This window comes from Triturus cristatus, chromosome 3_1, assembly GCF_964204655.1.
Source record: "Triturus cristatus chromosome 3_1, aTriCri1.1, whole genome shotgun sequence".
Taxonomy (NCBI): Eukaryota; Metazoa; Chordata; class Amphibia; order Caudata; family Salamandridae; genus Triturus; species Triturus cristatus.
The window spans coordinates 196,986,003-197,009,962 of NC_140583.1; positions in this window are offsets into that span (position 1 = coordinate 196,986,003).

Below are 23,960 nucleotides of genomic sequence, written 5' to 3' on the forward strand. Positions count from 1 at the left end.
AAAGTACACATACAGTTCCTTTCTCCTCTCTTTGGCAGTAGGCAACCCCTGCAGGCCAATCCCCCAGTTTCAGGGATAGTGTCTCCTCAGTTTCTTCTTTGTTCCTCTCCTCAACAAAGGTTTCTTCTTGTTTCCCAAAGTGATCTAAAATCTTGGGATCAGGGTCCCAATACTTATACTAAGTTTTCCTTTGTTCTCTGAAGGCAGAGAGGCCTTTGCCTTGTTCAAACCAGTTTTGGTCAGTCCTGGAGCACTTTGTTTACATGACTCCTTCTTTCCTTTCAAAGTGCAGGGCAGAGAAATCAGACACACCACAGGAGGTGGAGTCAGCATTGTGGAGGGAAGGCACAACCCTATTCAGGTCCTAGGTGCAACTCCTCCCTCCCATCTAGATGCAGACCTCTCTATTCATCACTGGGCTGCCTCACCCTGTCTCCTGTAATTCCCCAGCCCTGTCACTCAAACTCCAGACAAGGAATACACAGCCTAGCAGAGGAAGGTTTGAATGGTTAGACAAGAAAATACCTACTTTCTAAAAGTGGTATTTTCAGATACAGAATGTTAAAACCAAATTCACTATAAGATGTGTTTTATCATTCTGAGTTCAGGCATACTAAATTTGAATTTCTACCATGTTCTCTGAGTCAGTTAGGATTATAAGATGTAATAATCAAACTGCCCATTCTGGCCTATGGAGAACAGGTAGACTTGCAATAGTGAAAAACGAAAATGGCTGTAATTCACTATTAGAACATGCCACACACACCAGGGCATGTCCTACCTTATACTTAAAATGCACCTGCCCTCGGGCCTACCATAGGGGTGTCTGATATGAAGAAAAGGGAAGGTTTAGGGCCTGGCAAGTGGGTGCACTTGCCCAGTCAGCATGACAGTACCAGACTGCATGCCGGCTCTGCAATGGCAGACCTTAGACACACTTTTACAGGCTGCTTCTGTGGGTGGCACAACCAGTGATGCAGGCCCACCAGCAGTATTTGGATTACCAGCCCTGGGCACCCCTGGTGCATGGTACTAGGGTCTGACAGGTAAACCAAACTAGCCAATCGTAGAATCAGTAATTCATACATCAATTTACAATAGAGAGCATATGCACTTTAGCACTGGTCAGCAGTGATAAAGAGCCAAGAGTTATAAAACAGCCAACACCAGGTCAGAAAAAATATAGGAGGAAGGCAAAAAGTTCAGGGATGACCCTGCAAAAAGGGTCAAGTCCAACACAACCCCCTTCCAGTCAAAACTCAGGGTAGACCAATCACTACCTTGATGGGCTTCCCTGCTTTGGACGATAGAACATGGACCTGGCCCGCAACTGCAGGGGCTGACTCCAGTTCTACGCCAATCTGAACCTATTGGAATCTCTCTGTCCATACTCTCAGGGCCCACCAAGCTAATCCATGGGGAACCCTTCTCCTTACCTGTGGACACCATCTGTGCAGCACTTAACCTTAACTTTCTCACAGGTGTGTCCCAAAAAACAGACAGCAAGCCATATTGGCCACTGACAGTAGTCAGTGATACGACCCAGGCATTATGCCTCTCAGGGCTCTCAATCCTCTGGGGCATCAGAGAGCAGGAGGCAGTAGCCCCAGGTGCTTGGCGCCCTTTGTCCACTCTCCCTCCTGCCAGGTCAGGTATGACATCCTGGCACTGACCCACCAGCCCTGGGCCTGTACACGACGGCTGGTGAGGAGACTGGGGTGGCCGTTACCACACTCGGTCCTTCTCCTCCTTGTTGGGGCTCTGTACCCTCCCACCTGGAGTGGTACACCTATAAGACCAACCAGTCAGGACACTGTTTACAGTTGTCCCTCCCTCCAGGTCAGACAAAACCTGAACCTGGCTCTCCAACCTAGGGTCTAAAACCTCAGGCTGCACCAGGGTCAGAGAGGAGGACTTCCACCCCCTTCCAGAGTGCTGTACTCTCCCATCTGGAGTGGTATACCTATAAGCTACATCGGTCAGGACACTGATTACAGTTGCCCCTTCCTCCAGGTCAGTCAACACCTGAACTGTCTTCCCAACCCCGGGATCAACCCATGCGGTTGAACACTCGCCTGGCGCACAAGGACATCCTGGGGAGCACGCATGCCTCCACCCCGAGGGTAGCACATAACTCATGTGTAGTGTGATAGTCTGCCTGGCGCAGATCTCCCGACCCCTGTCCATCTGACAGTGTGCGAAGATCCAACAGGACAGAAGTGCTGTCACCATTGTCATTCACTGGTGACACAGCCCTTTTGGCTGGCCCCTGACCCACTGGTTCTTCCACTGGGGACTTTTTCCCCCTCTCACCCCTCAATCTCGACTTCTGCAAACTCCTTTTAGGAATGGTACTCCCAGACACCAGAACTGATGGAGGGCTGTCTACAGACACTCCCAGTTCACCAGACAATAGGGGATCCCCCTCAACGGGTGGCCCCTCAGGACAGACGAAGCTCCCCACCTGGTGTTCCCTTAAAGAACCATCTAGGCTCTGAGACTGAGTTTCGGGAACCTTGGGACACGCAGGTCCACACTCACTACTTCTCCACTGAGACAGGACGTGAGTCCCTACACCCCTCCCACTACACTGGGACCTAGCTTGGCTACACTGAACCTCTTCCCCCACTCTGGGTTGGAACATACCTGAACTACTCCTCTTAGGATCACTCCCCAATGCCTCTCCAGACCCTCTGGAATCCACCAAAAGGTCTGCCTCCAATGTGAGCTCCCTGCGGTCAGAGAACTCACTCTCCAACAGGTGTTGGCATAGCTCTGGAAAACAGGGACTTACAATATGCTCTCCCGCAATTGGATCACACAGCCCCCTACAAGGGTTAACCAAACTATCCTTCACCTCACCATCCAGTGCCTTGCACACATACTCACTCCACACCCCTCTCCTCTGATTGGCAAGACAGTATCTGACTGTCTCTGTCACTCAACCCACACTCATCTGGGCGGTCCTCACACTCACACACAAGTACTTCAACCATGTGGGAACTCTTCTCCCTGCAACTCTCATCCAGAGTCAGTAGAGTGTCCCTCCAGCCACTAGGACTATGAACCCCTGTGCCAGTTCCCCAATCCATCCCAGGGACACTGCGCACCACTGGAGCTACCTCACATCCTTGAACCTCCTGGTGTAAATTAACCCCCTCCTTCAAGTCAGGTGCCACATCCCTGGGTGTGTGTACTACTCTCTTAGCACTAGATAACTCTATATTGCTGCCACCATCTGAGTTGGATTCCACCTCCAACTCAGCAAAGCTCACTCTCTGAGCTACACATATTTCTTGTTGCTGGGCTGAGACACTCATGGCCTCAAGCCTCTCGAGCTCTAAATCAAGTTCCCTCATTCTTAACTCATACTCAAACTGTATTCTCTTTTCCTCTAATTTCCTAATTTGCAATTCAAATTCCAACTGCCCACTTAACTTGAGCTTTGTCAGCTCCATCTCATGCTCTCAACATCTTTCCCTGTCCTCCAACTCCTCTGGAGACTGGCTTTTGACAGAAACACTGCTACCTACTGGGGAAGTTGCTCTCCTCCCCCCTGAACCATATGGTCCCTCCAGCTGCTTATCTGCATTCTCAACCCCTTCCTCATTCTCAGGGGTATCCAGGCCCTCAGCGACTTTTGGAAATCCTCTTTTCTAGATATACCGGTCATAGAAACTTTGAACCTCCTGCAGAAGTGCTTGAGCTGGTTAACGGTGTAGCATTCCAATTTCTGCTCTTCCCAATCATTATCAACTGATGCTAGGAATGCTGCTTTGTCCATGGTTGTTAAACTTGGCAGTTCTTTCCAAAAATAGAAAGTCTCAGAAAAACAATCTACAAAAAGTATGTGGTCGCGTTTTAGTCTGCACTCATTAGTAATGTTCACCAATCACTGTACATGAGTCACAAATGCAAGTCCAGAATCCTCACCACTGACCACCAATGTTGGACTTGGGGGTCCCTAGTTGGCACAGGTATGCACTGTGTGTGAAGCATTTGTGAACACATACAGTAACCAAGTGACCATACTACAGATAGACACCACACAAGTTTTATATAAAAACGAAGTATTCTTTATATAGATTTACCACAAGACCATAAACGACAAAAATCCACAATACTGATAATTAAAAATGATAGTAGTTAGCTTAAATCTCTTTAGTTGTTAAACGCGACACTTTAAGTCAATGTACCTTTAGATGCGACATGCAGGGCAACAAAAGTGTTGCAACGATGTTGATGCGATGAAAGTTTGGTGCAAAGAACTAAAGACGTAAAGATCTTCCGGATGCGGCTCGCTTCTCCGATGTTGCGAGAGATCTCGGCTCGATGCGTCAGCTGCAGCGGCGACACCCTTGTCCAGTGATGCGACGATAGCGGCTTTGGCGGCGACACTCTTCTCGAGCGAAGCGAGACGCTTCTGCTCAATGTGACAGTTACAGCGGCGACACCCTTGTTCAGAGATGCGACGGCAGCAGCTCCGACGGCGGCACGCTTCTCCGTGGATGCAAGGTGCTCTTCTTGATGCGGTGCAACGCGACAGCTACACTGGCATCATCCAAGATGCGACGGCAGTGGCTGCAATGGCGACACGCTTCTTCCTTGAAGCGAGACTCTTCTCTTGATGCAGTGCAATGCATCAGCTACGATGGCTGCGATGACAACACGCTTCTTCGGTGTTGCAGGGCGCTTCTCGTGATGGGGTGCAATGCGACAGCTACAGCGGCGACACCCTAGGTCAGTGACGCGACGGCAGCAGCTGCGACGGCGACACGCTTTTTCTCCCTGAGTCGCGCTTCCAGCTCCTTGTGACACGCAGTCCCTCAGAAGGCTCAAACAGCAGTAGGCACTTCCAAATAACTCTGGGGAGCTGGTGGTTGAAGTCTGTTGTCCCTGAGACTTCAGCAGGAGGCAAGCTCTTTTCCAAGCCCTTGGAGATGCTTCACAAGTTGAGCAAAAGTACACATACAGTTCCTTTCTCCTCTCTTTGGCAGTAGGCAACCCCTGCAGGCCAATCCCCCAGTTTCAGGGATAGTGTCTCCTCAGTTTCTTCTTGGTTACTCTCCTCAACAAAGGTTTCTTCTTGTTTCCCAAAGTGATCTAAAATCTTGGGATCAGGGTCCCAATACTTATACTAAGTTTTCCTTTGTTCTCTGAAGGCAGAGAGGCCTTTGCCTTGTTCAAACCAGTTTTGGTCAGTCCTGGAGCACTTTGTTTACATGACTCCTTCTTTCCTTTCAGAGTGCAGGGCAGAGAAATCAGACGCACCACAGGAGGTGGAGTCAGCATTGTGGAGGGAAGGCACAACCCTATTCAGGTCCCAGGTGCAACTCCTCCCTCCCATCTAGATGCAGACCTCTCTATTCATCACTGGGCTGCCTCACCCTGTCTCCTGTAATTCCCCAGCCCTGTCACTCAAACTCCAGACAAGGAATACACAGCCTAGCAGAGGCAGGTTTGAACGGTTAGACAAGAAAATACCTACTTTCTAAAAGTGGTATTTTCAGACACAGAATGTTAAAACCAACTTCACTAAAAGATGTATTTTATCATTCTGAGTTCAGGCATACTAAATTAGAATTTCCTCCATGTTCATTGAGTCAGATAGGATTATAAGATGTAATAATCAAACTGCCCATTCTGGCCTATGGAGAACAGGTAGTCTTTCAATAGTGAAAAACGAACATGGCTGTAATTCACTATTAGAACATACCACACACACCAGGGCATGTCCTACCTTATACTGACTACGCACCCTGCCCTTGGGCCTACAATAGGGGTGTCTGATATGAAGAAAATGGAAGGTTTAGGGACTGGCAAGTGGGTGCACTTGCCCAGTCAGCATGACAGTACCAGACTGCACGCAGGCTCTGCAATGGCAGACCTTAGACACACTTTTACAGGCTGCTTCTGTGGGTGGCACAACCAGTGCTGCAGGCCCACATGCTATTAGAGTCAACATATGTACTCCTAGGTTCAGGGCTGCATATAGTTGACTAAATGCAGCCTGTCTATGTGGAAAACACAAAGGTGGTGGGTATAATGCTTTCAAAAAGCCTTAGTCACTGACACTCGCTCGAGGCTGCGTTCCAGTCCATCATTTTCCAAACTATTTGCCACTCCAGAAAAGAGACCAGCCTTGGTCCTTCTCCAATAAGAACTGCCCAGCCTTAACTTCCAATAGGTTTCAGCCTAACTCTGCCTCTTGAGGGAGGCGTGGCTTGAGTTCTGTGGGAGGATGAGCAGCCTGTGTACATGGTTGACTGATGCTAAGCATATTGGTCTGACCACAAACTAAGGGTTGATGGAGGACTGTAAGTGTCTATATGCGATATGTGTGGGTTGTGTATACCTCAGTGGAGGTCTAAATCAAAACATAAAAATTGAATTGAATATAATTGTGTGGGTTGTGTAACACAATGTTTTAGCTACTGACCTTCAGGTCTGTGAGAACCAGGCAAGCTGTTGTGAAGGGTTGGAGCAGTTTGACCTTCTGAGTCCATCTACCTTTTCTGACTCTTCTTCTCTTTGTCACACTTGGTGCAGGAAAATTCGCTCTGGATTCGGTACATCACTGTTATGTTTTGTATTTTTCAGTGCAGAACTGCTGCTACTAACATTCAGATCTGTAAGAACTGGCAAGCTGGCTGATGTAGAAAGCGAATGCGTGAGGGTGGGATTTCCACCAGTATCTACTGGTAGATTATTTAGGAGAACCGCAGATGAGTTTGGCACAGAATGTGTCAGACCCTTGGCCAGCATGTAAATGTCAAAAACATTCACTGTTCACTAACCACAGTATGCAGATGACGAAGAAGGACAAAGGTAGCTACAGTGATGTGAATGAAGAAAAGTAACTGAGCTGGATTTTCAGAGTAGGATGATCCACCATTTAGACCCAATGTGCTCACACACTGTCTAAATAACACAGGTCACACAGTCATGTTCAGTAACGCCAACTTTCCAGAAGACCAACCCAATAATAATCCAGTTCACATTGTACTGCTAGTCTCTACTCAGTCCTTCAAGTAGGAGCAGTTCCTTTAACTGCTTAAGTGACCCTTGGGACCAAGTTGCATGCCTGCGAGAACTGCAGACCATTCGGTGGTCTGCTACCACAACACCTCCCCCTCTACTGCTGTCCTGCAGGCTAAGTAAAGCTTGCCCAAGATCAGGCAGAGCCATCCAGCTCCACTTCACTAATTGCCTCACATAGTGCTCTTTCCTGTTGACAGCAGGTCCCTGGTGGCATCAGCCGAGCATGCAAGCTGCCACATTCCCCTCACACATTTGGTAAGGGGAGATGAGACCAAGGGGTTTCCAACTCAATGCTGGTTAGGTGCTCACGACTGTGGCCACGCCAACTTCGGGTCACTCCACCATGCTCAGCATCACTTTAGAGTCCCAAATATGGACAGGATCAGAGCAGGATTTCAAAAGATACTACTTTTGTTACTGAGGACTGATTATAGAGTTTTTGTTGAATCTCTTATTATAAATGACATGTTAATCCATCATTAGGACTGAGGACTCAAGTAATTTGCATGAAGTTCATACAGCTGAACGGAGACCAAAGTGGAACTATTGAATGAAAGCGGGTGGTTGAAGAAATTCTAATTAATGGGACATAAAGGTAAATTTGCTTCCAATGTCTAATTTGGCAAGTGCGGTAGTTGACCATCACTGTCCATGACATGATGCTAAGGCCAGTGAGTTTGTCTTTGGGTGAGGGTAGGTGCAAGGCAATGTGTGTCCTACACTCTCAATGAAATTATTTTCTAGTATGTAAATGGCGTTTGTCTCTCTTGGGCTTTGGAAATTATGTGAAATAACTGCGTTATCTGACTCCAAGATAGAATTTGGGCCCCAATTTTCCCCAATCATGGTTTATCCTGTAGTGAAAAAAAGAGCATTTGATTTGAGAATGGATTTTTTGTTAAAACTCTGGGGAAAATTTACAAGCCCCTTACGTCAGATTTGCGCCGCCGTTACGTCACTTTTGTGACGCAGCGGCGGCACAAAGCCAGCGCCATGCTGCGGGCTATTTACAACGTGACGCATCTAGGGAGATGCGTCATGTTGTAAAGCCCTGCACCACATGTGGGCGTTCCTGCACAGGGGGGGGGGCGTTCCGGTGCAGGAACGCCTCCGAAAAGTGGCTGAGTGAAATCTACAAGATTTCACTCAGTCACTTTTACGGCCATGCTGCGTCAAAACCCTGCGCCTGCTTGAAGCAGGCGTAAGGATTGACACAGCATGTTAGGGATAGGAGCACCCCGAGCCTTGCTGGAGCTGCATCGCGCTTGCGACGCAACTCCAGCAATGGGCCACCTTTCTGCGGGGGGGGTGGCGACACGCATCTGCCCATCCGTGCGCCACTGAGCGCCGCATTGCAAATGCAGCGCATTAGTGGTGGCACACGGGTGGGCAGATGCGTCGCAACTCTTCTGGCCCATCCCTGCTGATTAGCAGAGATGCGCCAGAAGTAGTAAATCTGCCCTTACGTTTCCCTCAACATTCACCGAGTGTTCAGTATGTTCGGAAATAAGTATATTTTGCTTTAACACCTGTCAATTGGTGCAAAGATTTATGAAGGTTGTGTGCTAATTGGATGAGGAAACAAATGTAAAACCTTTTTTAGGTTGAGCATTCGAGACCTATTGTAACTTCTCTTGTGAGGTTAAAGCCATCCCCCTGCTGGCCATTTGTTTATTTCAGTATCCTATAAAAATCGTCTCTTACTAGTGGTCAATCCTTCTCTTTGTCCATCCTGTTTGTCTTACTGTTCCTCCCACACAGCGGAGACAAAGGGCCATATGTAGGTAGAACCGAATTTGCGATTCTGAAATTGCATTTTTTAGCGAATCGCAATTTCGGAATCGCAAATTCCGATGTAGGCATAATTTCGCTATAATTTAGCGATTCCCTAAAAATCGCATAATTTTTTTGCGATTACCCAAATTGCGATTCCTTAATTGCGAAATCGCTAATAAGGAATCGCAAAAATGGGAATCTGCAATTCAGGTGCAGAATGATGACATCACACCCAGGAAGTGTGACTGCCCATGCTGCACCTGATTGCCTGCAGCTGTGAGTGAGCCAGTAGCAGTGTCAGAGCCTGTGTGGAGAGGAGAACAGTTTTGCACAGCTTTTGGAAACCAGCCAAATGGAGTCCCAGGGCCCTGAGAAGCAGCATGATGAACCAGCAAGGAAGAGGAAACATAAATTCAGTGACAGGGAGCTGGAGGTCCTCACACAGGAGGTTGTCACCAGCCATGATCTCCTTTTTGGGAAGAGTTCCCTACGAGTTCCAGAGGCCAGAAAGCACAAGATATGGAGTGACATCCAAGAAAAAGTCAATGCCATTGGTGTCACACACCGCAGTGTCGAGGACCTACGAAAAAGGTGGCATGACATGCGGCAGAGGTCAAAGGAGAGGGTGGCCACAAGACTTGCAGACGCCAAAAAAAACGGTGGGGGGCCTTCCACTGCAACAGAACCAACGCCCCTGGAGGAGCTGGTGGAGGGCACACTGCAGCCTGAGAGTGGGAGTGGAGTGGCTGACCTGGACAGCTCAGAACACACAGACACCAGACAAGGTAAGATGCATGGCAAAACACCCTGATACATCCCCAACCCACCCCCAACCCCCATAAGGCAACCTGACTGCAACTCCAGTACATGTCACACAGCACACCCAGAAATGCATTATGGGAGACGTAGTCACATGCACTGATAACTGTGCCAGTGAGACACAACCAGGTGGAATAGGGAGGACTCCATCATGCAGATAGTGACAAACACAGATAGTACCCATGTGAATTTATTGTGTAAAACTAATGCATTATAAATGCCACACAGGACACAGAACTAATGTGTGCCATTCAATCCACAGCACCACCACCAACACAGGATAGTGAGGCTGAATGTGAGGCAACAGCTGAGATGGAAGACGAGGCAGGCCAGGAGGAGCAGTGCGAAGCCAGGACTGCAGGCTCAGCACCATGCAGGCGCCGCAATGTTGTACCACCACTACCACTGTTGGAGGCACAGGCACCAGACACAGCAGAGGAGCAACAGCCAGTGCACAGGCAGCGTGCAGAACAGCACCAAACACAGTCCCCTGAACACTCCAGAGTAGGGAGAGGGATGAGACGCAGGGCACGCCCGTCCACCAGCACTGCTCCTGGTGAAGAGGACACGGTGTTCTCGGGCCTGGAGGGCAGCATGCTCAAGCAACAGCGCCTGCAAGTAAAGGGGATACGGTCAATCCAACGGCAAATGGCTGCACATAACCACAACATGACCGAGTTGCGCGCAGGTGTAATGGCCATGACTGGTGCATTGGAGGGCCTGTGCAGGGAGATCGTGAGGGACAGGGCAGCCCGGCGCCGGGAGAGACATCGCCTACAAACACGGCTGGACCTATACACCAGGGCAGTGAACCGCCAGTCAACCACCACATCCCTGCTGGCCAGAAGATGTGTCAGCATGCAGCACGAGATGGCCCACTGCTGCCAGGACGTTGGCAGGGTCCTGGTGCAAGTTACACATGCGGTGGACCAAATGCGCGCATCTGCCACAGGTGGCAGAGGCACACTTGGTGCCATGGACACTGATGAACAATCAAGCAGGAGCAGCATCACTCCCCCTATTCCACAGGACAGACGCCGGAGTGCACGCCAGGGCAGAGTGGATGATGACTCCAGGGAGGGCAGTGCGCAGGCACAGCGAGGCTCAACAGGCCGTGCACGGAGGAGGTGAAGGGACACAAGGGACTAATGGCCATGTGTGAGGCAACACAGTCAATGATGACTCAGTGGCTGATGTTAGATAGTGCACTGTGACACAAACAAATGCATGCAGGGACTATAAAGTCACAATGGATGATACCTTTATTCCTGAAGATAAGGAAATAAACATCCCTGTAAGAAACAAATCAGTCGCATTGTGTCCTCTGTACTCACTTAGAAGTAGTTTTGTGTGATCTCGTCTCATCTCATGCGTCCCGCAGCAGCACCATCACCACCTGCGGGACCGCGATGTGGTGCTGGTCCATCCTCATCTGATGATTCAGAGTCTGACAGGTCCACCGGAGTTCCTTTTTTGGTAGCGATGTTGTGTAGCATAGCACAGGCAACCACTATTTTGCAACATGTCTCCGGGCTGTACTGTAGCGCTCCTCCACTCTTATGGAGGCATCGAAAACGGCTCCTTAGGATTCCAAAGGTCCTCTCAATGGCACAGCTTCTGGTTCTGTGTGCGCTGTTGTACCTCCTTTCACCTGCAGTAGCTGGATTCAGGTACGGTGTGAGGATGTAGTCTCGTACAGCATACGCACTGTCACCTGCGGGGCATGAGCAGATTCAGGGTCAATAGTGTCCAGCCACTGCATCAGTCTACTGCCACTGTGTGTGTTTGGCATGCATTTACCTAGCAGGTAGCCCTCTCCAAAGTCACCATTTGTGAGTCTGCGATGTAATGCACAGTGGCGAAACATAAATGAGTCGTGTGTGCTTCCAGGGTATTTGGCCACAATATCAGTGATTATATGTTGGGCATTGCACACTACCTGGACGTTCAGGGAATGATATGACTTCCTGTTGCGAAATACATACTCATTATGTGATGGGGGAGAGATTGCGGCATGGGTCCCATCTACGCAGCCAATGACATGGGAGAATTGTGCAATTTGGTAGAAATCCTGCTTGGTCTGATCTAGTGCCTGTGGTGTGCTTGGAAATTGTATGTGGTGATGCAGCCTCTGTACCATTGCATCCAAGAAAGCGTGGAGGAAGCGCGACAGTGCACTTTGCGAGACACCACCTGCTGTGGCAATGACCCCCTGAAAACTCCCTGATGCTTGGAGGTGCTGTGAGCACAGCACCTGCACATGGGTGGGAATGGAGTGTGCCCTGCGTGTGGGGTCTTGAAGTATGGGTTTCAGCTCCTCTATTAAATCCAGGATGCTGTTTGGGTGCAGCCTGTAGTTCACATGGATCTCCTCCTCGGTCAGTTGGAAGAGGGTGATGCGTGTTCTGTAGATCCTTTCCTGGCGTCTCCTTCTCTGCATGGCATCCCTGATTCGCAGCCTCCTGGCTATCACGTACAGCCCAGCCATGGTGTGAAGTTCCTGTGGCATTGTGGGCCTGTTTAAATAGGTTGCACTTGGTTACCACCTGCTCAGAGTTGGTGGTAATTGAGAAGTGCTAAACAGCGAATTTTGACGATTCGCTATTTGCGATTTTTCTGATAATCTGATTTAGCGAATACGCAATTTGCGATGTCAGTAATTGCGATTTTCGCTAATACTGTGACGCAGATTGCGATTATGCTAAATTATTCGCAAACTGAGCTTTACGCAAAATTGCTAATCGCTAACTTAGCGATTCGCTACTTTTTGCGGCGGACACCTCTCCTACATAGGTGCAGTCAGTTTGGCGATCGCAAACACCAAGATTTTTGCGATTTGCAGTGTTTGCGATCGCAAAAGTGTTTCCTACATATGGCCCTAAGTACTGTATTATTACGCTTTAGTTATTTATTTGTCGTTTAGGGACTTCTTTTTTCTCCTTTCCTGCTCATGTTAGTGTTTACCTGTGTTCAGCTAAGTGCCTGTAACTGCTCGCATTTTAATGGAGCTTTCCTCCCTCTCATGTGGCTGCATGCCCGTGTCACTACCCCTTGTTTCACAGTGCTGCCTTCCCGTCCCTCACTCCTCCTGCCACGCTAATTGCTTCTTTTTATGGTCCATTGATGCTAAAGTGCATTGGAATGCATGCCTCCTCGCCCTTGTCCTGTGTCTAGTTTATGGCAACACTTTAAGTCTTCTGGGGCTGCTGCGAAGTAGTGGGCTGGGCTGGGATGCTCCGACATGGGATTCGAACAACGCAAGCACTTGAGCCTAATTTTTTACCAAATCACACCAGCTAAGCAGAGAGAACCCAAATGTATTAAATATTATGAATTCTCTGTGGTGTCGCTGCGTGAACTGCTGATGCAACGTCTATGTTGGTGTTTTCTAACTAGTGTGGAGACAGAGTAAGCCATAGCTGCCTCCGTGCCTGGGTGCTGCCTGCTCAGAACCTCCTGCTCATTAGCGCGCTCATATATGGCTAGTGAAGTGCAGTACTCTCGCACTGCTAGCGTGGTCATGCGCCTTGAAGCTTAGCTCCTTGCACCGCGGGAACAGCAGCCATTATGGCTAAATATGCCCAGTGTCTGGCCGCTTCCTGGCTGCACTGATAATTCTGTTGGCTTTTGCTGGTGTCCTGCCTTTCAACAGAATTATGTAGTGCTGCTCCGGTTCATTTTGCAAGAGGAATTTTGGGATTGTGCGGATTCATTAATGGCCTTTTACGAGATGTTCTGTTAGTTTATCACACAACACTACAGGTTATCATTTATCAAATTCCCTCACACATGATTGTTGACTGCCAGCTCCGAAAGTGAGATGCTGCCGCCAACCACAGCTTGCAGCTGAGTTGGATAAAGCGTTGTTTGTGCTGGAGGCGGTTGATGCAGTTTGATTACATGTGAACAGAGTGCTTCAAGGCCTGCTTCAACCCTCCGCCACTTTGATATCTCAGATGTTGTTTTGATTTAATTTGATTGATTGATTGATTGATTGATTGGATTTGATTTGATTTGACTTGATTTGATTGATTTGATTTGATTTATGGACTTTTAAAGCGCGCGTATGCCCGAGGGCGTCTAGGCGCTGGAATTGACAGGAGTGCTGAACTTTGGTAGGCCCTGGTAGTCCTAACATTTTAGTTGACGAATAACCAATTTTTCAGTAGTCATCTAAATGCCATGAGCGACGTGCTATTCTTTATCGAGATCGGTAAACGATTCCAGGTCTTCACTGTCCCTAATAAGAAACTTCAGCCCCCCCAGCGAGCCTGCTTGTGCCTGGGAATTGACAATAGTTGTGAGTGAGCTGACCTCAAGTTTCTAGCTGGCAGACATCTTCTAAGGTGTGTCCTCAAATACAGTGGTCCTTTACCCATTAATGCCTTATATGCTAGGCATTGTGACTTGAATACAATTCTTTTTTCCACTAGCAGCCCATGGAAATCCCTCAATCGATGGGAAACAGGTTCATATATAGGGATGTCCAAAATTAATCTTGCTGCAGCATTCTGCATTCACAAGAGCTTCTATAAGAACTGGAACTTTAGCCCCACATATAGGGCATTGCCGTAGTCCAGTCTGGAAAGGGCCAATGCTGTAACCAGCGCCTTTAATGCATCCAAGGGGATAAAAAGGGATAAAAGGGCGTATTTTCCTAATCATTTTTAAAATACCCCAAAAAGTAGATGCAAGCTTATTGATTTGACACTCAAATGTCAGTCTTTCATCAAATGCAACCCCTAGGTTCCTAACCTTTGGGACCTGGGTAGGACACTCGCCCAGATCAGCTGGCCACCATCTTGGAGACCAAAAGGAGGTATTTGACCCTAATAGCAGAACCTCTGTTTTTTCGCCGTTCAATTTAAGGCAGTTATTCTGCATCCATGTATTTATCTGAGACATGCAGATGTTGAACCGATCAGCTGTCAGCTGTTTTTGTCTCAGCCCCCTCCCCCCTTTCCAAGATGGGAGTGCTTTCCTGCAATTGGGTGCCTCACTCGCTTCTTGGCTCTATTGCCACTGGAAGTCGGGGAAACGAGGAAAGCCCCCATCTGCTGACTGCGCCCAGCACATGTGGGCACTTCTGTATCAGTACAAAGACATTGCAAAAGCTTGTTTTATTGTCTTATTACAAAAAACACTCAATTCCATATACGATTAGGCCACACTTCCTATAGCATGCCACCAGTGCGACTGACAGCAGAGACACACTTGGGTTATAAATAAATATTGCCTCAGTACAGTTTACGCAGACGGCTGGTTTTTAGGGTGACCCATTAGATCAAATCTTCTCTGAACCAGTATGGTGAATGATTAAATCTGCTGTCATTGATTAGATATTTAATGCACGTTCCCTGTCGCGCAATTACGGTGAGCAAGGTCAGAGTTCGGTGCACTCAGGACCTCACAACCTATCAGGTAAGCCTATTTTATTCCATTGGCACCCAACATATCTTTATAATTGCCTGTTCTGTGAACCCGGCCTCATGTCTACTTTTGACTTTTTGTGACCTCTGCCTAGCTGCAGTCTCTTACTTCCCAGTCCTCCCGTTTCTCACTGTGTTGTCAAAGCACTCTCCTTGCCTGTGCTTTGTCTTTGCCCTCTTTGGCACCCCGGAATAGTGACAGGCGATTTCGTAGTTAACTGGTAAGTTTTATTTGCTCAACATTAATCATGTACCTAGGAATTCATCTGGTCACAACCGCCTTTTTTGGAGCAATCTCCTCAAGGAGATTGGCTTGGATGTACTTAGATGGTATAACAAGTCTATCTAGTAGATAGAATAAGATGGCACTCTTACAAAAAAATATATATTTATTTTCCACGGCCTGGTCAAAGAACACTGGATCAAATCCATTGTAGTATCTCCCCGCACACTAGTGTAAAGTAATTTCATCGTAAAGGACCAACCTATTTTCTTATACTTATTTTTTAACATGTTAAGTTGTGGAAGCAAGATAAATGCAGATTTTTTTAGTAGCTTTTGTGAACACGCCATCTAAAAGATGTAGAAAACAAGCATTTGCAATAGCTCTCGCATTTACGCAAGTTTGAGCAATTGACATTGTAAATGACAATGCCTTTTATTTCTTTTCGTTTTTAAACCATGAATAAAAGGCATTGTCGTTTACAATGCCAATAGCTTAAACTCGCGTAAATGCAAGACCAATTGCATTGCAAATGCTTGGTTTCTTTTGCTCTTCACTTTACCTACTCTACACTGCCTACAAATGTGGAACCCTAATCAAATATGCTAGCAGAGACTTCGCCGTTTACAGCGCTTACCTTAATAGTGTTATAAAACTATAAATACATAAATCTGCACTTTTTACATTTCTACAGAACGTTTGAAAACTACCGCTAAAGTAGCTTAACGCAACTCTGCACATCGCAGTCTAACGCGGGAAAATAACACTGTGGTAACGTGGTATTCCCAAGCCAGCGGTACCATGCGATAGGCCCACCACAATGCAGCAAATCAACACGTTAAAATCAACACGATGCCGCAAAAATGCGAAACACCAACGTGAAAAAAGCAGCGATGACGCAAATCGCGATACATAAATCAGCGAAAACCAGCCACAGGCCTGCAATCCCCATGCGACATGCGGAAAAATGCACTTCAAAAGTTGGGAAAAAAACCACATACAAAAGCCAAACAACAGCGATGCACAATGGAGGCAGCTGGAGCAAGTGCAGAGGACAACCAGAACACCACAAGCTCCCCGGAGGGCCAGCATGGGACCTCGGTATCAGGGAAGGGCAAAGAGAAAAGGAGTAGGAAGAAAAGGTTCAGTCTGCAGGAAAACAGGATCCTGATAACGGAGGAGATAGAACACCATCAACTACTGTTCGTCACCTCCACTGTGTCACTGGCAACTAAAAAGGGAATATGGCAGACCATCGTGGGCAAGCTAAATGCAGATTTTTTTGGGAGCTTTTGTGAACAAGCCGTCTAACAGATGTAGAAAATAAGCATTTGCAATAGGTCTCATATTTACGTGAGTTTGAGCAATTGACATTGTAAATGACAATGCCTTTTATTTGTTTTCGTTTTAAAAAACTGAATAAAAGGCATTGTCGTTTACAATGCCAATAGCTTAAACTCGCGTAAATGCAAGACCTATTGCATTGCAAATGCTTGGTTTATTTTGCTATTCACTTCACCTGCTCTACACTGCCAACAAATGTGGAACCCTAATCAGATATGCTAGCAGAGACTTCGCCATTTACAGCGCTTCCCTTAAAGTGTTATAAAACTACAAATACATAAAAATGCACTTTCTACATTTATGCAGAACGTTTGAAAACTACTGCTAAAGTAGCTTAACGCAACTCTGCACATCGCAGTCTGTCGCGGGAAAATAACGCCGTGTTAACGTGGTATTCCCAAGCCGGCGGTACCATGCGATAGGCCTACCACAACGCGGCAAATGAACACATTAAAATCAACACGACGCCGCAAAAATGCGAAACACCAAAGCGAAAAAAGCAGCGATGACGCAAATCGCGATACAGACATCAGCGAAAACCATAGGGCGTTGCTCCTCGTGGGGGTGGTGCTGCAGTCCCCCACGGGCCCCGCAAGAGGGCTCTTTGTCGGAGATCTTTTATTGGAGATGCCACAGTTGTGCATGGGGGTGTGTGGGCCCTATATTCTAAGGGTAGGCTCAATATTTTCTCAGATTACACACGATTACCATTACGCATAGATTGGGAATTAGCATGCACGAGTCCTATATGAAACTGATACATCGCTTGCCTTTAATTGTGCACACGAGATGCTCCATTAGAGAATTGTACTTTTCTACCTCCAACCACGATAGAAACTGAAATATCCACACGGTGTTGTCGCAGAGTTTTTTTCACACAGGCTGCTGGCCGCTTATGGGGATGTTTTTGTATGGCACATGATCACTGTAGATTGGCTAAGCATAACATGCACCCCATCGTAGCGGTCTAATGCACCCTGATTTTGACGTTTCGGCACTAGGTCATTCTACCTGCATGTTAATAATTGAAGCATGCTTGTTTTGAATGAACACTTGAAGTGTCAATTTGCAATGTAATCACAACATGTAATGAATAATGATTACAATAGATGCCGTGTTTCTCTCTCTTTTTTTTCCCCTTTTTTCTGTCCATGTGTGTGTTTTTCTCTTGTTTTTACCTTACCAGGTTGGGTATAGGTTTCCAAAAAGAAGGAGTACCTACCAGCGCGAGGACGCTGTATCCCTTTACTATTAAGGTACCATAGGTTCACAGCACTGCACTTTTCTGGAACCTTGTCTTCAGTACTCACATTTGTTTCACTCACTTTATATTTGGTCCTGACGAAGCGCTACTGAATCCCTTATGGACCAACTCTGAAGCGCGAAACATGTTGACCCCATACTAGTAGGACTTCCACTCACCATCCTGAGAGCAGCAGTTAATTTCACACCTGCCCTCAATATCTTTTTTTCAAAGAGGAGCTCCAGGATTATTATTTTTAATCTTTACTAGTTAGAGCCGTGAATAAAGGTTCTGGGCTCTATCTAGTATTTTTAAACGCACCACCCACTTTCCTCTAGATAGGCCCACACACCCCCATGCACAACTGAGGCGTCTCCAATAAAAGATCTCCGACAAAGAGCCCTCTTGCGTGGCCCATGGGGGACTGCAGCGCCACCCCCACGAGGAGCAACGCCCTATGATGAAGCAGGACACTCGAAAGGGTGTGTGAGGGCACTATATTCTAAAGGAGAAATTCCCCACACTCACTTCAACCCGACCATACCTAGAGCACACACAGTCATTCCTTTCTTGTCTTTAAGAACAGTTACCCTCTCAATATATACACGTAATTCTGAGGGAGCACGGGTACTGGACGTATTTCTAATTATGCTCCCGGTCCCCCATTCTTTATGTATTATGAATCAGCGAAAACCAGCCACAGGCATGCAATCCCCATGCGACATGCGGGAAAACGGACTTCAAAAGTTGGGAAAAAAAACACATACAAAAGCCAAACAACAGTGATGCACAATGGAGGCAGCCGGAGCAAGTGCAGAAGACAACCAGAACACCACAAGCCCCCCGGAGGACCAGCATGGGACCTCAGGCGATTTGTTTGGTTCATGGTTTTGTGGTGTTGATGCGCAGTCTCTTTGTCCAAAGGGAGGGGGGCAGGTGTTGCGGTCCTGGGGGTGGTGGCGATGGGTGTTGTTGCTCTATTGGGGCTCCGCGCTGCATGTTCAGTTGCATGTTCTGTTGCTCGGGGGCATCTGTTATTCTTCATGTTTGGCTCTGAGCTGTGCTCCCTTGGCTGCTGCCGGTTGTCGTCCGACTTTACTCCAGGTGTGAGAAGTTGGCCTGATATATGGTGTCCACTAGTTATAGTGGGCACCTTGTATCAGTCCAAACAACCCCTTATTGGTTATAGGTTAAAGACAGCCTTTATTGAAAGCTATTCTAGTGGTAGCTATGGAGAGCAGCCTTCAGGCTAAGTCTTGAAGGAATGTAAAGCAGCTTGTTTTACCAGTCTATAATCTCTTAAGTCACTAAATGAAAGATATCCACACCAGGTATTTATATAAAATATATGTATTTATTACTAAACACACCCTCCTAGTCTCTTTATGAGACTAGAGGTCCAAACACATAAGTTACACTTCAATAATCACTGTAGAATAGCACAAATACACGTCAGGCCCTACGGACGAGCCAAACCATATACTAAAATAGTGGTATAAGAACCACGACTTAACTAGACACAAGGCCTAAAGCCTGTAGAATTGCTGGGGCCCCAAGGAACCACCCAAGGTAGTGACACAGGGGACCCACGGGCAACGTGTGCAGTGTGTGAACACAGCCGCGAGCTCCCGTTAGCTTCTATGGGAAAAGTCGCGGTTAGATTTTTAAAGATTAGGAACACTTAGAAATAAGTCAGGACCAAACTCTTTTGGACTTAGGAAGTTCTAGGGCTAGCACCCATGGGAGTACCGAAGTACTCGTGTTACATTACCCAGGGAAGCCGGGTGCATATGTGTCTTTTGGTGTCGGGTCGTGTCGTCGATTTCAATAGGAGCTGGTGAAGAAGTACTGCTGCCGTGAAGATGCGAAGTTTCCGAAGAGATCCAAGCCTGGATCAAAGATGAGAAGAAACCTGAAAGCAGAGGGGACAGAGTCTGGGTCACTAGCCAGTGACCAGGAAGGCGATGGATAGATGCCCACCGATGTCGGGTGATTTCAGGTGAAAGAGGTGAAGCTTGACTCTTCAGCCACGAGGACCAGGAGGCATCAAGGATAACCAGGAGCTGGATTCGATCTGTCCCACAAAGGATGTTGAGGGCTGCAGTGTCGGTACCCAGATTGGACACAACAAGCCTTGGCAACAGCAACCCACTCAGAAACAAGAAAGAGGCTTCGTGTGGGACTCACCACTTGGTTGGGAGTCAGGGCACATCTGGAGCAACCAGGACATCCCAAGGAAATGCAAAGTTACCCCCTCAGGGACCCACCAGTCAATGGACTAGGGATCGCAAAGGGGCCTTGAGACGAAACACAAAATGGTGGCCCACAGGTCACTCGGAATGACCAGGCCAACGATCTTTGGTAGATTTAGTGCTCGAAGTGGGTGCTACAAGTCAACTCAAGCACAACTTCCAGAGACGTAGAGAAGTCAATGCACTTGCAGAAATGCACGGTGACCAGGAGTTCCAGTTCCATGCTACTCACGAGGGCTGCGGGTCTCAGCTTTGCTGGGGACTCAGGTCAGCCTCTGAGATGTCTGAAAATCCTCTTCCTGGGCTGCAAATACTTCAGAGTCTGGCAGGAGCTTCAGAAATGCAGAATGGCAAATTGCTTCATTGGTGCCTGCCAAGCAGGGGAGTCACTCCTTGACCCCAAGGGAGATTTATTCAGTCCTCTGGTCTTGAGCAGAGCGTCGAAGGTCCAGGATTTGGCTTCAAAGTTTCGTCCAGGGTAATCTAAAGTCCTAAGGACTGTGGTCCCATACTTATACAAAGGTAGGGGGTTGGACATACTCTGGAGACCCATCTATGGGAGGGTTTGGAAAGAGGGGTGGCTACACCTATTTTCTTTGTCCAATTTCGTGCCAGAGCAGGGGCTGGAAGCCACTGAACCGGTTTGAGCTGGACTATGCACAGGGACACCAAATGTGCCCCCAGTGCAGGACTTCAAAGCACTCTGAGAGTGCTCCCACCCAGCCCCAATACACATAAGCCTGTCTGGGAGGTGGTTACACCTCCCTGTGACAGAAAACCTAATGTCCAGGCCTCCCCTGCCGGAGTTTCAGTCAGCAGCAGGAGGCCAGACCTGTGTCTGTGGCTGCAGCATCCATTTTGTGATGCCATGGCTCTTTTAAGTTTCTAACAGGTATACCAGTGCTGTCATGTCTCTCCCTCTAGAAGTGTGGGAGCATACTCCCACACCAGTTGCTGGTGTGGGGGTATGATTCCAAGGTGTTTGACACCAAACACGACATGTTTCCGTGAAGCCAGTCCATAGTTAGCATTTACCGTTTGGTTATAATGCACTTAAGAGGATATGGTGAGGCTGCAGTACTGCCCCGGGGAAGAGATTCCAAAGGATGCAGAGGGGCTCAGCTCATGTCTGGGCACCCCCTCACATATAACCAAGCACCCTGCCTTCATGATTGATAAGGCCTGCCATAGAGGTGACTGATAGGTTTGTATGTGCAGTATATGGAGAGATATAGTGAACCAATATCTCACTAAGGGGTGCATGCACCACCTTACCCAGGCTGCAGTAGCAGACCTGTGGTGTCATTTTGGGTGGCTTTCCAGGGGTGGCATAATACATGCTTCAGCCCCTGGTAGGCGTCTGGGGTACCGATGCTCTGGGTACATAGTATACCATATACTAGGGACTTATAGGGCACCTCAGATCCAATCTGAACTGTACCTAAAGTACATGGAATCATTTTAGAGAGGAAGCAGCTAGGCAGGGGCCCTGAATAGCAGGGTCCCAGCCAGACTAAAGTCGAAAAACAGTGAAACACCAGCAAAAAGTGGGGGTAAACATGTGAAGTAGATCCTACTCTCCTACACCAGGTCAGAGCAGGTGTTAGTTTCCTGCTGCTAACTCACCTTATTGTTTGTTTTGTGATCTTATCGCCGATGTAGCTGGTCATTGAGAATGTTGTGGAGTGGTGTTGTCGCGGCTTTTTGCTCGGGAACGCCTACTCTGCATCTCATTAGCGATAGTTGCCGGGGTCATCCGGAGCGATGTTTTTGGAGGATGCTATCGCCGGAAAACTGGTGATATGGGCTGTTAGCACCGGCTTGTGAATGGGGCAGTATTTTTATCGCGACTTTGGCCGCTCTAAAGTGCCGATAACTCGGCGATAGCTCCTTGAGAATATGCCCCTAGGTTTTGTTTGCAGTAGAAAGGTCCCTCTTAACATTATTATGATCTGTTGTAGTCAACTACTCAATGAGTTACTGTTGCAACATGGACATGGTCTAACATAGTGAAAGGCTTCAAATGCACCCCAAAAGCTCAGTTTAGAATCCTACCTGAAGATTGGTCCTTTCAGCCAATGTATGAATGCAGCGTCTTAGTGGAAGTGATTCATGCAAGGTTAGGCAGTGTCTGGCCCTGAGATGGAGGGCACCCAGAGGTTATTCAGCCTCCTGCATGAGGACATGATATGTGTCACTCACAACTCCTACTTGCACGTACAGAGCAACGGTTTATGCGTGCATGCACACTTCTACTCGTCTTATATACCCACAAATATGTTTGGAATTAATGTACTGCAGTAACTTGCGCACATATAATATATACAATATGTACGGATTGGAAAATTGTACAATTTTAATATATGACAAGTTTATTTTATACCTGGGCAAACACACTGTCTAGGTAGTTGATATCTTGTTTTGCACACATCCTCGAAGGTTAACCGTGTAGGGTTTTTTCTAACATTTTCCGCCAAACCTCTGACATAAACAGAGTTGGACTGGGGGAGAAAATAGGCCCGGGCGCCAAAGTAAAAGTGCCACCCAGTAGGGAATTGAGGAGCTAAAAAAGTGACCCATGTTTGGCGCCGTTTTGAACTTTCTAAAGACACGCTGGATACTGTTTGACAAGGTATGAAAGACTGAAAGATTTGAGCTTGCTGAAAGCACATTTTAAGTTAAAATCAGGGAAATCATCAATAAAGACTGACCCAGCAGACCTTAAAACAGGCTGACAAACAGGCAAAAGCGGTCCACATACTGAGCTGTCAGACGAGCCCATCGGGAACCGCCCGATCGCCCTCGAGGCCAGGCCGACCCTGGACACCAACGCTAAGGAATCGCGTGCGCTGATGATATTGGAAAGCGCAGGAGTGGATCTTCTCAATGTCTGTGAAGTATATTCCCTGTGGGCAGCATTCTAATGTAGGCTGCTTTTTCTTGTGCATCGCCTTACCTCCAATCTGGAGAAGGCCATTCTTTTAAATCAATTGTAACTTTTCCTGAGCTTAAGGTGCAATGAACGTACCTTCGTGACTCATTCGCAGGGAGTTCAGAAGTATATGTTCAGAAGCTTTTCGCGTGCATACAGCCTTGTGAATCGGATGCAGTCTTCTGTTCAGGGAGGACTCCAAGACGCGTGTCCTCATGTAGCCTCCTGCTCTTACAGTCCTGCTCCTGCCTACTCTGTACCCTTTCCTCTATTCATCTGTACTCTGGAGTTGAAAATATATGTTCTATTTTATGCACAGCCATACACATACCGAAGGATGTTTGTATAGATATATTCTGCATTAATATAGGCAATTTCGTGTTTACCTGCGCCTTTTCACCGATTACTGTTTCTAGGGTATTCTTTTTTGTTATAGATAAAGAATTGGAAATGTGTCTTTTTTGATGCGTTGTCATATATAAACGTCCTCGTCCACAGCACAGAGGCGCGCACATACATAGGGGCTGTCATTGTCATGCATTATGTAGTGTGCCTATAGTCCAAAGTCTAAAAAGGTTTGTCTTCCGTGTGATAACATAAGCATAAATGATGTTTGCATGCATTTGTACTGGGGAAAGTGGGAATTCCATGTGGTTTTATGAAGGGAAAAATCAGCCCCACCTGGTAATTCCTTAACATGTAATTGCACAGTAATAGTAAAACACCATGTTACCCCAGCACTGTACAACACACGTTCAGCCCCATGAGGTTTCTCTTGGTGCATTTGATCATTGGCAATAACTCCTCATGTGTGAAATCAACACATATGAACATTGCAAGTACTCGGGTGCATATCAGCAAGGCGAGGCGATAGAATTATCGCCGCTTTAGCGTCCGTTTT